This window comes from Plodia interpunctella, chromosome Z (genome assembly GCF_027563975.2).
Source record: "Plodia interpunctella isolate USDA-ARS_2022_Savannah chromosome Z, ilPloInte3.2, whole genome shotgun sequence".
NCBI lineage: Eukaryota > Metazoa > Arthropoda > Insecta > Lepidoptera > Pyralidae > Plodia > Plodia interpunctella.
The window spans coordinates 12,651,645-12,666,949 of NC_071324.2; the positions used below are offsets into that span (position 1 = coordinate 12,651,645).

A 15,305-nucleotide genomic window follows, 5' to 3' on the forward strand; every position below is an offset into this window, starting at 1 on the left:
TTATTTCAAACTAGCTGATGCCCGCGACTTCGTTCGCGTGACCGAACAATTTTAATTAGTGGATAACCGCTCCGGTTGGTTCCTGGTCCAGAGATTGTCCATTGCAAGGGAAAGTAGCGGGTGTGGTAGATAGTTTTGAACTATTATCCGGGAATATTTGTCTTGAAATGTATAAGAAACGTTTATCAATAAACTTATCATGTACATTTCAAATAATTAATGGCGGTAGCTCGAACACATTTTAATTATTCTTCTTTATAATTTAACACCCAAAGCGAAGGTTTAAAAATATTTGTTATATTTCTTCTCCCGATGTGCTGGACGGACATGAAGGATATCATAAAGAAAGACTATTGTTTGTGAATGTTAACTGCAAGAAATATGAGAAAATTGAGATGAAAATATCTTCGGCTATAAACACGAAATTATTGTTCTCGTTATGGTAACAGTTGTTGCTTACATTTGAGAATGTTATACTCATGGAATTAGTAGGTACCTACAAGTATCTACTAGTTACATGGTTGTACCTTATACCCCTACAAAAGAGGGAGAGAGGTGAACAGAGAGCTGTTCACCTCTCTCCCTCTTTTGTAGAGGAGCTAATTAGAGGGAGACGCGTTTGGGCCCCAGTGGGACAGATTAAAAAAACCCCTATAAAAATCTGTTGCGCAGTTTAAAAGATCTAAATTGTACATATGACAATCAGATATCGGGAAGCCAGTTTGTTTTATACTATATTTAGTGATGTTAAAGGCAACATCTGAAACTCATGAATATGTATGTATGTAACTACCCAACAAAGAATCTGTATCGGTGGCGGTGTAATGGTCAAGACGCGGCCACTGTTACTACTTGTGCCACATGAATTTGTATAGATATCTGAGTCGTGTATAGTAATTTTTATCGACCACCACCACTTGGTTCCGGCGAAGGAAAACATCTTGAGCAATCCTGTACATTGGTGAACAGATCTGTTCACTAGTGTGTATGCGACTACCTGCCTGGTAGTCGTGAAAGTCAAGTGGGATGCCTTTATTTTGCGTGAACTTCTCGACGGTTTACTGTACAGATGTGATTGCTTTTGTCACACGTTGAATGCAACAATAAAAGATTGTGTCAAAAATGACATTTTTGTAAAAAACTTATTCTCCTGTTCATATAAAATATGATAAAATAAATAAATATATTAGGACAAATCACACAGATTGAGCTAGCCCCAAAGTAAGTTCGAGACTTGTGTTATGAGATACTAACTCAACGATTCTATATTTTATAACACAAATACATATATAGATAAACATCCAAGACCCGGGCCAATCAGAAAAAGATCATTTTCCTTCATGGCCCGACCGGGGATCGAACCCGGGACCTCTCGGTTCAGCGGCAAGAACTTTACCACTGCGCCACCGAGGTCGTCAAAATCCGCAACAAACTTCGAAAAGCAAAAATAAATTAGTCTATCGCGTCGATCCCGGCCCAAGAGTTCCCATAATGCTGCTGCATTCTCGTTCTGAACAGCCAAGAGTCTCTGAGCTAGAAACAACATCGAGCATCTATATTTTGAGGTCGTCAAATGATAGGTTTATTCAGATTCTCCATATATCTCTATTGTCAATAATGGGTCACATGCAGTTCGACCTATTGTGTTGTACACCGCCGCAACTGCAGCAACCGCGCCGAATATTTGTTCTCCACTCGCGGCGGCCGTCAGAACAAACGCACCAATTAAAGACCCAATATTAGAAAACGTCCGAACTGTCAGTTTCAGACATTTCAATGCGAAGCCAACAATTGACTATTTTGATTGTGTCAAAAAAATGCACACTGATATTTATATAAGTTGTCATATCTTTAAAAGCGTTGTCATTAACGCAGTGTTTTTTTTTTCACTGGTGTTTCTATTAATCATGGAACTAGAAGTACCTACTAGGTACTCCTATTAATATAAAGGCATGGAATTAGTAGGTACTCCGTTACTAAATCCATGTATAAAGGTCTTCAAACAGTCTATGACAAAAAAAATTCAACTAGCTTATTGTTTTGTTGTCTAAATTCAGGACACGATAACAATATATAGTATATAAAATTAAAAAGTAATTTATATAGTATAGTCTGATGACTATGTGAACGACAATAATGTCTGGCCCAAGCATGGTGCAGTATCCTCATAACATATGTAATTGATTTATGACATTATTACGTACGTTTTGTACATTTAACTTTTTATTTATATATATATTTTGTGTGACAATTTTCAATAATTTTATTGGAAATACATATTTTATTTTATTTATTTATTCAAATTTTGACATTTTTAATAATGATGTAAATTCGTCCTCCTAATTTTTAATATAAATATAAGACCTATATTTGTTAATTGACGTCCTTGGAGAAAAGGCTGCGGTGAAGTATGTTGCGCCGCTTCTTCTTCACTTGCGCTTTGGAAGCCGGCAGTAGACTTAGTTTAAGTAATTTTTTTGACGTCAATAAGTGATGTATATCATCCTAAATTGAATAAAGAATTTTGAATTTGAATTTGAACTGTACAATAAAGAATTGAGGGCAGTACAAAAATTGTAAAAATATAAATACAATTAGTCCTTTGTAACGGGAGCCAGAATAGCTAGTGAATCGAGTCCACAGCTGTCCAATTTGTTCACCAGTCGATACCGTCCGAGCCTTTGATTAACAATGCTCTTATTGCCGTATTTAATTACAACAGAATATTCATTGTCGTTCTCGTTTTACGTTTATTTTAATGCTCTCACTTTACAACAAACTCCTGTATCGATAGCTTTGCTCCTATAAATACATAAATATAAATATATTAGGACAAATCACACAGATATAGCTAGCCCCAAAGTAAGTTCGAGACTTGTGTTATGCGTATTAGCATAACACAAGTCTCTAGCATATACATATATAGATAAACATCCAAGACCCGGGCCATTCAGAAAAAGATCATTTTCCATCATGACCCGACCGGGGATCGAACCCGGGACCTCTCGGTTCAGTGGCAAGAACTTTACCACTGCGCCACCGAGGTCGTCAATGTATTTAGTACAAAAACACTACATAGGTAGAAATATTATTAACCGTAATTGGCTAGATGACATTTTTTTGTTTTGGTGACTATTCGAAGGTCCTCTTATAACTCTAGTGAAAAAAAAATACTGTGATAATGACAATGCTTTCAAAGATATGACAAAAATAAAATCTCACACTTTTTTTACTCGTCGCCGTTACGACACCCGTTCATGTCTACCGAACAAGACGCATTCTCACGCGATAATATGTAGGCGACATGCACCAACCTTAAACATATAGGAACCACTTAAAGGTGTAACTCCTGGGCTCTAATCTTGTAGAATTTTCGTTACAAAACGGACCTGATTTTATTCAACGTGCACAGTTCACAAAATCTTTCTATTGAACAAATAGAACGATTCTCCAGCGACTTATAAAGCGTAATTAACCCAGATCCTTCTTGTTTTATGTGTTACCTCAATAAGTTTTTGCCTATGACGTCGTCAGTGTGAATTATCCCTTCAGTCCACATTCATAACATATTCTTAATCATATCTTATAACCAACTTTTTCACTTTGTACAAATTGGCCATGAAATGCGACCACTGTCATGATTGGTTAAGAAAAAAGAAAATTAAACGGAAAAATTACATAACCCGACCAATTAGGTAATTTCTATGGGATCAGTACTTTTTCCAACATGAAATGTAGTCTACATCACTTCAGTCTCCTTACTTGAACTTAATAAATCTGAAGATTTAAGATTATAGAGAAGAAGATAGGTGACAAAGCGTGAAGCAGTAACAAACAAAATAAACAAACACATGTTTGAATGTATAGTAAATGTGCTCAGGAAACACATTATTGTTGAAATAGTTAAGTATTTTTTTTGATATTCCATATAATATTTTATCAGTGTGCGATATTTTATCGATATTTGTCCAAAGGAATTTCCATGATCGATGAATAAACACTGTAATTAATTACACAAATTCGTGGCGTGTGGCAGGTTTTAAAATAGGATCACTTTATATACTCCTGTGGATATCGTACTAGGCGATTAACGGTAGATAGGCAATAGCATGGCCAAGGAGGGTTAACGTTAGGCAGGCTGGCAGTCGTAAAACTAATACTCAACATAACATTTAATGGTTAATAACTAATTTGATGTCGAACCTCGCGGCATCACAACTACGAATAAAACAGGAGACACGCGAAGAAGCGATCGACCAAATAAGGAAAGTGCAAGTTCGCATTTCAGTTCTCACCATCGAGTAGATTCGAAGTGAGCCGCAGCGAACCAATCACATGGCGGTGTGGTTGTCGTTACGTCACAATGGCGCGCTGTGATAGGTTAGCTGCGTCTCAAGGCGTATCGACTCGATGGTGAGAAGAGTACAAAAGTATTTTACTTTGATATCGAGATATTTAGAAGAAGGATAGATCTTAAAATACATTTATGAATTATCTCGCATTGTACGATGACTATCGTGTCATTCAATTATCGAGCAATTGTTATCGATTCGATAGCGATTGTCGCCCCTCGAATGCGATCGCTATCAGTGTTGTTAACACAACTTGTTAAGCGTGTTATCCGTCACTATCAAATCGGCAATCGTTGCTTTCGATGTGCTCTTAACACCAAATAATAAGGTTGAGAGTCACACTTTAGTGTTTGTGGAATGTGTGATTAATTAAATTAGGCAGATTGTAGTAATACTCACTAGCATTTCGTTATTTTATTAATAGAATGCACTAGCTTCTGCCAGCGGCTTCGCCCAAATATATTTCGTGCGTCCGCTGAGAAATTATTATTGTTAATACGTCAGGTTCTAAGCAACGTATCACGATGAAACCTATACCAGATTTTAAGTACTTATCAGTATTACTAATAATTTCAGCTAATAGTTTTTGAAACATATGTACAGGCAGAGACAAAAATTTAAAAATAATATATTGGCTTCCCCGAGTCCGAAAACACTGAATCTTCAGCTGAAAACGCAACTAAAAGCATATATTCAAGTTCAACATCCGCCTATATTTTGTGCTCAGCTATTTAATTTACTTATATAAATTTTGAAAATAACCCTTATTAATTAAATACATACAACTATTTAGTAACTGCTTCGTCATATCGTAAAATAATTCACATTCGCAACACGCTTCGTCGACATATAAAGCTATCAAATCCGCAACAAACTTCGAAAATCGAAAATAAAGATCCCGGCGCCGGATTGAGCGCCGATGGTCAACAGTTGACCACCGGCGCTGAAGATCAGAGGCAAGGAAGTTTTTAAGGGGCATTGGTCGGATTTTCGAACTATCAAAATATAGATGCTCGATGTTGTTTCTAGCTCAGAGACTCTTGGCTGTTCAGAACGAGAATGCAGCAGCATTATGGGAACTCTTGGGCCGGGATCACGCGATAGACTAATTTATTTTTGCTTTTCGAAGTTTGTTGCGGATTTTGACGACCTCGGTGGCGCAGTGGTAAAGTGCTTGCCTCTAAACCGAGAGGTTCCGGGTTCGATCCCCGGTCGGGCCATGAAGGAAAATGATCTTTTTCTGATTAGTCCGGATCTTAGATGTTTATCTATATATGTATTTGTTATAAAATATAGTAATGTTGAGTTAGTATTCCATAACACAAGTCTCGAACTTACTTTGGGGCTAGCTAAATCTGTGTGATTTGTCCTAATATATTTATATTTATTTTATTTATTCTGCATTTGATAATTTTATATGTCAACGAAGCGTGTTACGGATGTGAATTATTTTAAGATATGACGAAGCAGTTACTAATAGATGAATGTATTTATAAATAAGGGTAATTTTCAAAATTTATATAAGTATATTTAATTTGCAAGGATAAATTAAATTGATATTGAAAATTGTTAATATGTTATTACTATAAGAAAGAAGAAAGGCAAAGGCGCAGAGGGTGACCGCGAAAGATGTGGCGGGACGATATTACAAGGCCTTTGCCCAGCAATGGGACACATCGACAGGCCAGATAAAAAAAATATATTATTAGAAATAAATCTGTATTATACAGGGTCACTGGTATCTAACGCATAATGTTCCAAAGGCGCATAAGGCACATAGAAACTAACATCTTTTGTTCTACGACTTTTGTCTAAACGTAACAAGTTTCTATAAAAAGTTAACTCTATGTTCGATTGCGCTACATAACGCTACTGTAACGGTACTATACATAGAGAGTGTACATAGAGATTCAAATTCAAATTCAAATCATTTATTCAGAAATTAGACCTTCACAGGCACTTTTTCTCGTTAATATTTATAGTTATTTCTCACAAGCTACAAACTACTGGCATTTCGGAACGACCACTGCCGAGAAGAAATGTCGAAAGAAACTCATTTGAACAGTGTTGGTCCCTATCGTGCCAGATCGGCTTACCATTATTGTTTCTTACAATGTTTTTTTTTTTCTTTCTAATAATATATAAAAAAAAAGAATAATAAAGAGTGTACATAGAAAGTGTACATAGAGAGTGTACATATAGTTAAGATGTGTAGAATCGCAAATTAGATTGTAAACTAACGAATTTTGAAAAGTCGTAGAATAAAAGTTGCTTGTTTTGATGTACGCAAGTAGTCTTTAGGTTTTGCGTTTGTTACCATTAACTCTGTGTATATTATCTGTAATGATTTTATAAATTCGGTTTCCTCTACAATTTGGATTGTTTTCAATAATTAGCAGCTTCTTAGGTACTCGTAATCTTAATCCCTGTTTTATATTAATAGGGGAATATGAGGGATTACTCTAAACGGGGGCGTAACAAGGGTCTAATAAGGTTATAATAACACGTCAACTTTATGACGTCATAAAACAGTGGGTCGGTTTACGAGTTCATCAATAAATGTTTATGTAACGTACATACATAGTTATAGCGTTTTTAGTGGCGAATTTAATTGATATCTGTTGATAGATTCACTAATAATCACCGTGTGTTTTAATGGTTTTAATATTTTCTTTACGGCGACCCTTTTTGTAAAAAACCGAGTAAAAAAGAACGAAGTGTTAAAGAAAGTGAGTGAGATTTGTCAAAATCATGGCAAGTGGAATTGTTAATTAAAATTACTCCTGTTTATAATGTAGGTAGGTAATCAAAAACTATATAGAAAGTTTTTGTTTTGTTTTTGGAAGCCATTGGAAACAAGGGTAAACCCAACTAATCCCAACTAATATTATAAACGCGAAAGTAAGTTTGTTTCTTTGCCACCTCTTCACGCGTTATCTACGCAACCAAACTTCTTGATATTTCGCATATACCTATTTGTATAATTCTTCTTCATATTGTTCCTCATGGCTGAGGGTCGTGGTCATTACGTTAATGAAACACACATAACAACTTTCTTGGCATTATTAATGGAGTGGTTTGCCAGGAACGATGCCTTCTCCATTTCACACACAAGTTAATAATCAACCAGTGTGCAGGATTCCTCATGATGTTTTCCTTCACCGGAAGCAAGTGGTGGTCGATGAAAACTAACTATACATGAGTCAGATTGGTATACAAACTCATGTGGCACGAGTAGGATTCGAACCTGGGACCTTTCGATCCACAGACAGGCGTCTTAATCATTACACCACCACCGCTCCATATATATAATTAAGATGGAAAAGGATATAAGGACATACATACCTTTCAACCCGGAAAAATCTGTTCTTCCCGTGGGATTTGCCTATATTCTATTGCAAGTGGCGCTGTGTGTATTTCAAATGCACTATGAATTTTTTTAATTCAATTCATCTGAATACCATTTTAATGCGAAGAAAAAACTGTTTCCGAGGGAATTCAAGCAGGCGAAGCCGCGGGTAAACGGTATAATGAAATTGTATTCTATCAAAGAAAATTGTTGTAGGTCGACGCCGTTTCCCTATGATTTACAAAGGTGACTATTTAATTATTAAATTCAAATACCTACTAATGACACGTACAAATACAAAGTTAAAATCTAGTATTAATTTCGTGTCTCTTCATGTCAAGCAGAAATATCAATATTTTAACAAAGGAACGATGCCACTTTTCAGTAATTAACATGTACGATTAAAATTAAAATTTGCTTTTGTAATGTTAATAAACTGCAATATTATTTAGTCCCGGTTCTTTGTTACAATGCACCAATTTGAAACTTTTATCTTTTAATCCCAGTTTTATCCCGATTGCTAGCTGTTGCCCGCGGCTTTGCTCGTGTGAATTTCTCCACGATAGAGGAACACCACATGGTTATCATACAAATTGTCACCCCCCCATTAGTCATTTAGGGGTTGATCATTGAACAAAAATAGCCTATGTTTGAACGGGACTTTTTAACTACATGTGTACCTAATTTCATCAAAATGGGTCCAGCGGTTTAGCCGTGAAGGCGGCTCGAAGTATGGATATGAATTACTCCTACAACACAATGAAAATCTAAATCTTTATCGTCTTTGGCACTGTCATGAACTTTCACCAATTCTTTTTTTTTTGCATATTAATCTTGTTGTTTGTAAACAATTATTTGCTTACGAAATTTTGTTTCTACATTGAAAGCAATTTGTTGTTAAATCCATGTCAGTGACGGGTGGAATTCGAAGTTTGGGTCTTTTAAAACACAAGCCGAATTTTCTAAATATACTCAAATTCATGGAAACTCTAACACTTTCTAATAAAATCCTTTATCTCGTGTGGAATAAATTGTTACGACCCTTATTAGGGTACCGTCCGTCCTGACGGCGGACGGACCGTCGCCGTCTAGCTCCTAAAGTATTAGTACTAAAATTATGTTATTTGGTATGGGTAAACAAATTAATCACGCCGGTAAAATGGTCAAATAAAACCTTGAAAAAAAATATTCTATGGTACCTCCCCTGCACGTGAAGTGGAAACATTATTTGAAATCTTTTATTAAAGTACGAAGTGTGATTTTTTAAATACCTGTGCATCAGGTATTTAAAAAATATTTGAGGATGAGAAGACGTAAATTGTTAAGCTTAAAGTGCCAATTTTCTTTAGAGGGAAGAAGGAAGATTATCACACCTAAGTTAGCTTTATAAGTTTACGAGTAATAGACGACCAAGTGTGTTCGACGACCTCGATGGCGCAGTAGTAAAGTGCTTGCCTCTGAACCGAGAGGTCCCGGGTTCGATCCCCGGTCGGGTCATGATGGAAAATGATCTATTCTGATTGGCCCGGGACTTGGATTTTTATCTATATATGTATATGTTATGAAATATAGTATCGTCGTGTTAGTATCCCACAACACAAGTCTAGAACTTACTTTGAGGCTAGCTCAATCTGTGTGATTTGTCCTAATATATTTTAATATATTTAAAGTGTATTTACTATAAAACTTCGGACATCTGGTGGCATGATTCAAAAATCACGGTCAGTGAATCCGACTCGCACTTGTTTGGTTGTTGTAGTATGCTACGGAACCCTACGTTGTGCGTGGCCCGACACAAACTTGACTTCGATAATACATAAAATAAATTCATAAAAATGTGATGGTGGTGCTAGTATGCGATTAAATAGGGCTGTTATATCATAAAATGGACACATTTAGATAAAGTATATTTCATTTTTTATTCTAACACTTTAAAACTTTCCGTATTGATTTGAAGCTCAAGCTAAAGGTGAAAAATAATTTCATATTAAAATAACCTAATTTAAACTGACCTTAGTCTATGGAACGCCCTACTCAATCTGGTCCCAGGAAAATTCAAGGAATCAACAATTTTCGATTGCTTGAACCAACAAAATAATCACCGGGAACGAATATCTACCTTATTTCCCTCGGGGCGCAAGGAATTGATTCCCTTAGTGAATAAAACACGGAATGTTCAGATATACAATCTCGGTGTGTGTCTCAGATATGCACAAACTTTCGCATTTATTAGTATTTAAATTTTGACGACCTCGGTGGCGCTATTTTTCTGATTGGCCAGAGTATATATATATGAAAAATGATGTTTTTCTGATCCGACCCATTGTTAGGAAATTTGGTGTACGGGTTGAATATAACCTGGAATAACACATTTTATCCCGAAATGCACACGGGAGCGAAGCCTCGGGGCGCATCTAGTATGTTATAAAACACAGTATCGTTGAGTTACAAGTATAGTATTATTGAGTTACAAAATTATTGACGGGACTTTGTTTCTGCACTATAAAGTGGTTTGTGAATGTATCCCCGGAGCGTGATTATGTCCTTAAATTACCTACAGTTAATATGCTACTATATAAATAATTAAGACTTCTACTTGCAATCGAATGTGTTATTACTAACACTGGTGTCTATTAGTTGCCAAGAGGCATTTGACATGACTCCACCGCCATCCAGTGGGTAATACTACACTAGTAAACGAATTAGTGAACTCACGGTATCTGGGGGGCTACCATGAAACGCCAAGCAAGTCATTACGTCCACACGTTCCATCTTTTTCGTTACTCGATGCGTGGGTATACAATATGGGAAATAAGACTGTATGTGGACGTCAGTAACGTGCTACGTGTTGTATGTTTCGTGGTAGGGCCGTTTCATTCTGTTTTGTTACTACAAATTGCGAAGTTTTTAAGGAAAACATTCTTAGTGAAAGATTTTTTTAGATAGAAAATTAGTGTTTTTGTATTCAAAGCTGAATCTGACGTGGCCTAAATATGAAACAATTATATAAAAAATAGACATGTTGAGGAAAATCTCCAACTATTTACCTGTCGGTTGGAAAATTAAATATAAGTACATAGAAAAGGCTCGACCACAAAGAATTCCGAGAAATCTTCACTTCATCGTACGAGTACGTACGTTATTACATTTCTGCCCGTCTAAGTATTTCGTCAAAAGACAATAAGGTACCTAAATACTTTCGTTTATAAAAGTTTCAGGTTCTTTTTCGTCCAATATTTCTATGTAATTTAGGTAAACAAATAAACATATAAGGACAAATCACACAGATTGAGTTAGCCTCAAAGTAAGTTCAAAACTTGTGTTATGGGATACAACGATACTATTATATTGTATAACATTATATAACATCAAAGACTTGGGTAAATCTGAAAAAGATAATTTTCCATGTTGACCTGACCGGGGTCCGAACCGGGACGTCCAGTGTATCAGCCCAGCCGGAGGTCGTATTTTTTATTAATATTTTATATTATTATTTGTAACAACTATTAATATTATTATTATATTAATATTTTACATACATACATTGCAAGTTAAACAGTAATTTAGTTCCACCCGAACATACATGCAATTTATGACATGTATGTTCGGGTGGAATCTTATTTTTCCATTTAGAAGCGCAGATATCTTCCATAATAAGCAAATTTCAGCTTATATAAAGGTGACAGCGTATTATTGTGATTTGCCCGTTTAGATAGTGCACCCAGGATCGACTCCAAACGTCGAAACTCCTAAACGATTTACCGCAAGGATATGATTTTTTGCCACGTACTTATTGAACGCAATGGGATCTATCTCTCTACAGACAATAAAAACCTTTTGTAAAAAATGTCTTTTTTATAAAAAAAACTTATTTGTATCCACTCCATTACCTGACCTTACTCACCCTGAAATCTGAACATGGACTGTATGACCTTCAATTACGTATTTATAGTCGTCTAGATCTTCAATAATAGTTTTAATGAAAATATTATAAACATAAAATAAATTTCTCCAAGTACTAACAAAGACGAGATTAGCTAACGATATTCTTTATTAATTTTTATTTTCCAGTAATCCACTATGCTTGTTTGCGGTCTAAAGCTCTGCTCAGTTTAATATCGCTTTATGAAAGCCCAGCTTAAAGTTTTTAAAGTGAAAACAAAAGGCAAGACAATAAACAGCTTATTTTTCGCAAGGAAGCTGCCGCTTTCAGATTGAAGTGAAAACTCTTTATATTTGTGAAATATTAAATTGTAGGTTCTGCGAACTCGGACGGAGTAGGTTCTTGGGTGAAACGGTGGTTGTGAAGATGCCCGCCTGTAAACCGAATGGTCCCAGGTTCGAACCCTACTCGTGCCACGTGAGTTTGTATACCAATCTGACTCATGTATAGTGGTTTTCATCGACTACCACTTGCTTCCGGTGAAGGAAAACATCGTGAGGAAACCTGCACACTGAGATTATTAACTTGTGTGTGAAATGAAGAAGGCAATGGCAGACCACTCCATTATTAGTGGCAAAAAAGTTGTTCAAATTCAAATTTAAATTCAAAATTCTTTATTCAATTTAGGATGATATACATCACTTATTGACGTCAAAAAAATTACTTAAACTAAGTCTAGTGCCGGCTTCCCAAGCGCAGGTGAAGAAGAAGCGGCGCAACAAACTTCACCGCAGCCTTTTCTCCAAGGACGTCAATTAATAAAGTCTTATACATATATTAAAAATTAGGAGGACGAATTTACATCATTATTAAAAATGTCAAAATTTGAATGAATAAATAAAATAAAAGTGGTATTCCAATAAAATTATTGAAAATTGTCACACAAAATATATATATATATATAATATGTCATAAATCAATTACATACAGTTCCCAACAAAAGACGTTCTAACTTTGGCCAACCGATGCCCGGGGACAGACCGCAGACCGATGTTGTGTGTTTAATTTCACGTAATGACCACGACCCTCAGCCATGAGGTATACAAACTATGATGAAGATCTGATCAACCTTCGCAAAATAAGAACATTTACCTTCTGAAATATACTAATGCAGCACAGTTCAAGAAACGTGAAATGCATTAGCATTAAAAATTAACTTGATAGAATTTGCGATGCAGATTCGCACCATTACCTAATAGGACCTAAACTGGATCGCATTAAGTGTTGATAGTAAGCCCCTATTGGTCCATTAGGCCACAAGTTAAACCTCTACGAGTATTTTATTCAAATCTGGTGCTTATTAGTTATATTGATAAATAACAATATCGAAAATTCAAATACAGATATTTGACGAAAAGCACTCAGCTTTACACAAATTGTTTGAATATTTAAAGCTCAGTAATAAATAAATAAATGTTCATAACGAATTTTATTCTGCCTCGCAAACAAAATGGAAGTACGATTTTTTTTTTATTTACAGACCAAATAAAATATAATGGAGACTGGTTTGCATTTGTTTTAATTGCTTTTTGTTTCGTTTTAATATTTCAATGTGTATTTTCGAAATAATAGTATTTTTCTATTCTTATTGTTTAAGGCGATTTGTGCCCGCACAGCGCCTCCTCACATTTTGATCATATTGTTATATTTCATAGCGAAAAATAATTAACATGTTTCGACGATTTATGCCACATATTAAGAATTTCAGTAAAGTTTTCCATTACACAATGTAGACATATTTAACTGTGCCTAAGCACAAAGCGCCTTAATCTCTTGTCGGTGGAGTATACGCCACACCTCTCCATCCTCGGCTTTGATTTTAAGGTCTCGATACGACACAACGCCTGCCTTCTCTAACAGTTGGCTCGCATAGCTTTTCCTCGGTCTCCCTGGACCTCTTCTTCCTTTCACCTTCCCTTCAAGAATAGTTTAAACAAGGCGTCGTGTCGTATCAAGTGGCCAATCATTCTTCTCCACCTATATTCCATTTCTGTCATCAGTCTTCCTTTATCATTTACAATTTACAGGAAATGTTCTTTATTTTGCTCTACGCCCAGCTTAACAACAAACACCATTCCAACATTTGAATTAAATCTTCATTAAGGTATAAACGTTATTATGATATTTTTCTCTTTTCTAATAACTTTGAGGAAACAGTTCCTGTTTAGGCAGATGTTATAATGTTACTGTTCATATAATCAATTTTCTTATTCTTCTTTTCGGGTGTGTTATTGCTATCAGTTGTCTCAGATTTTGTTCAAATAGTCTTTTCTTCTCGACTCTTTATTTTCTAACTTTTCAGTTTTCTTTTTAACCCAGGTCTATCTTAGTACGTTTCCTCACAACGAGAGAAATTAACGGAAAAGTTGAGAAAATTACGAAATCGTCCGGAGTGGTTTAGTAAATTTGCTTAGGTTATTTGTTCAGCGAAGCGTCGTCGCCGCCTTCGCATTATATTATATATTTTGATTAATAAATCGTTAAATTTGCCGAAATATTGCCTCTAACCATTGTGTTATTCAGTGATTCACACGACAAAGTATTTTATATCTTAAGCTTCTAATTAATAGCTTTACATAAAACGATGAAGTCGTTTCATTAAGCTTTTTGAGTAAACAAGCGGGTTCGGAGTTTACCCACGTCAAAACCTTGGAACATCTAAATTTCTACTATCGTTTCGCTTGCGTTAGTGCGAGTTTGCAATTCGGTTTTTACTATTAAAACCTTTTAACAGATAATCATGCCGCGGTTTAGGTTGGATCGCTGCCTCTCACTGCCAAAAGTTTCGATAGTGAAAAGTGAATCCCGCACTAATAAAACAACATTCGAATTTGAAATTTCAACAGTCAAATCTATCCGCGATGAGACGCGGTAAACAAATTACAGCACGGCAACGTCATTATTTCGAAATCAGACCTTTCGGTCTCCATAGCTCAGTGTTCAAGAACACTGTCCCGGATAGACAGGGCCATGGGTTCAATTCCCGCTCGATTATTACCCACACAAAATAATAAAAGCAATGTGACCCAACTGCGTTAAGTACATAAAGTCAATATCGGATTTTACACTCGCACTGCGTTCTCAGGTCACGGGTATGGCCATGACCTTTCAATAGATTTGGCGCCAAACTTGGCTGGGCCAGGCCAAAATATGGCGCTATTCCAAGGTCTGCGATAAAATAGATAAACTACTGGCGAGGAAGCCCGGATAATGGATAATAGTCAAGGTTATACGATTGTTGTCAAGGCTAGCCATTTTGGAAACACAGCGAATACAGCAATAGGCAAGTTCTGAAAAATAAAATAGTATTTTTTTTCCAAATATGTCAAATGTTTTGTGTGTGTTTCATTCATTTCATTGCCTCTTTATGATATAGGCTCATTAGACCTTAAGCTAAATAAGCTAGCCTTATGTGTGAGGATCAAGGAGGCTGATAGTATCTTCAAGCACTATCCATTCAGCATATTATATATAATATCTCATCTGAGCTTTTCCCGGGTTTTTCCCTACACATCAAGCGTCGGGGCCGAAGAACCACTTTCCTTGGCTATTAATTTAGCATGGTTGTATATGTCCTACATATTTCAACTAGACCGCGACAAAACCTTAAAACAAAATGCTGATTTAATAAATCTATCACTGAGGAAACCAGATATGTTAT

General features: G+C 35.8%; 1 protein-coding gene across 3 annotated transcripts in view; it reads right to left on the reverse strand.

Annotated features, from left to right (window-relative positions):
• The window catches only part of LOC128683313 (uncharacterized protein), a 167,784-nt gene that overhangs the window by 111,442 nt on the left and 41,037 nt on the right, over positions 1–15,305 (reverse strand). The gene's annotated exons all lie outside the window — the stretch shown is intronic.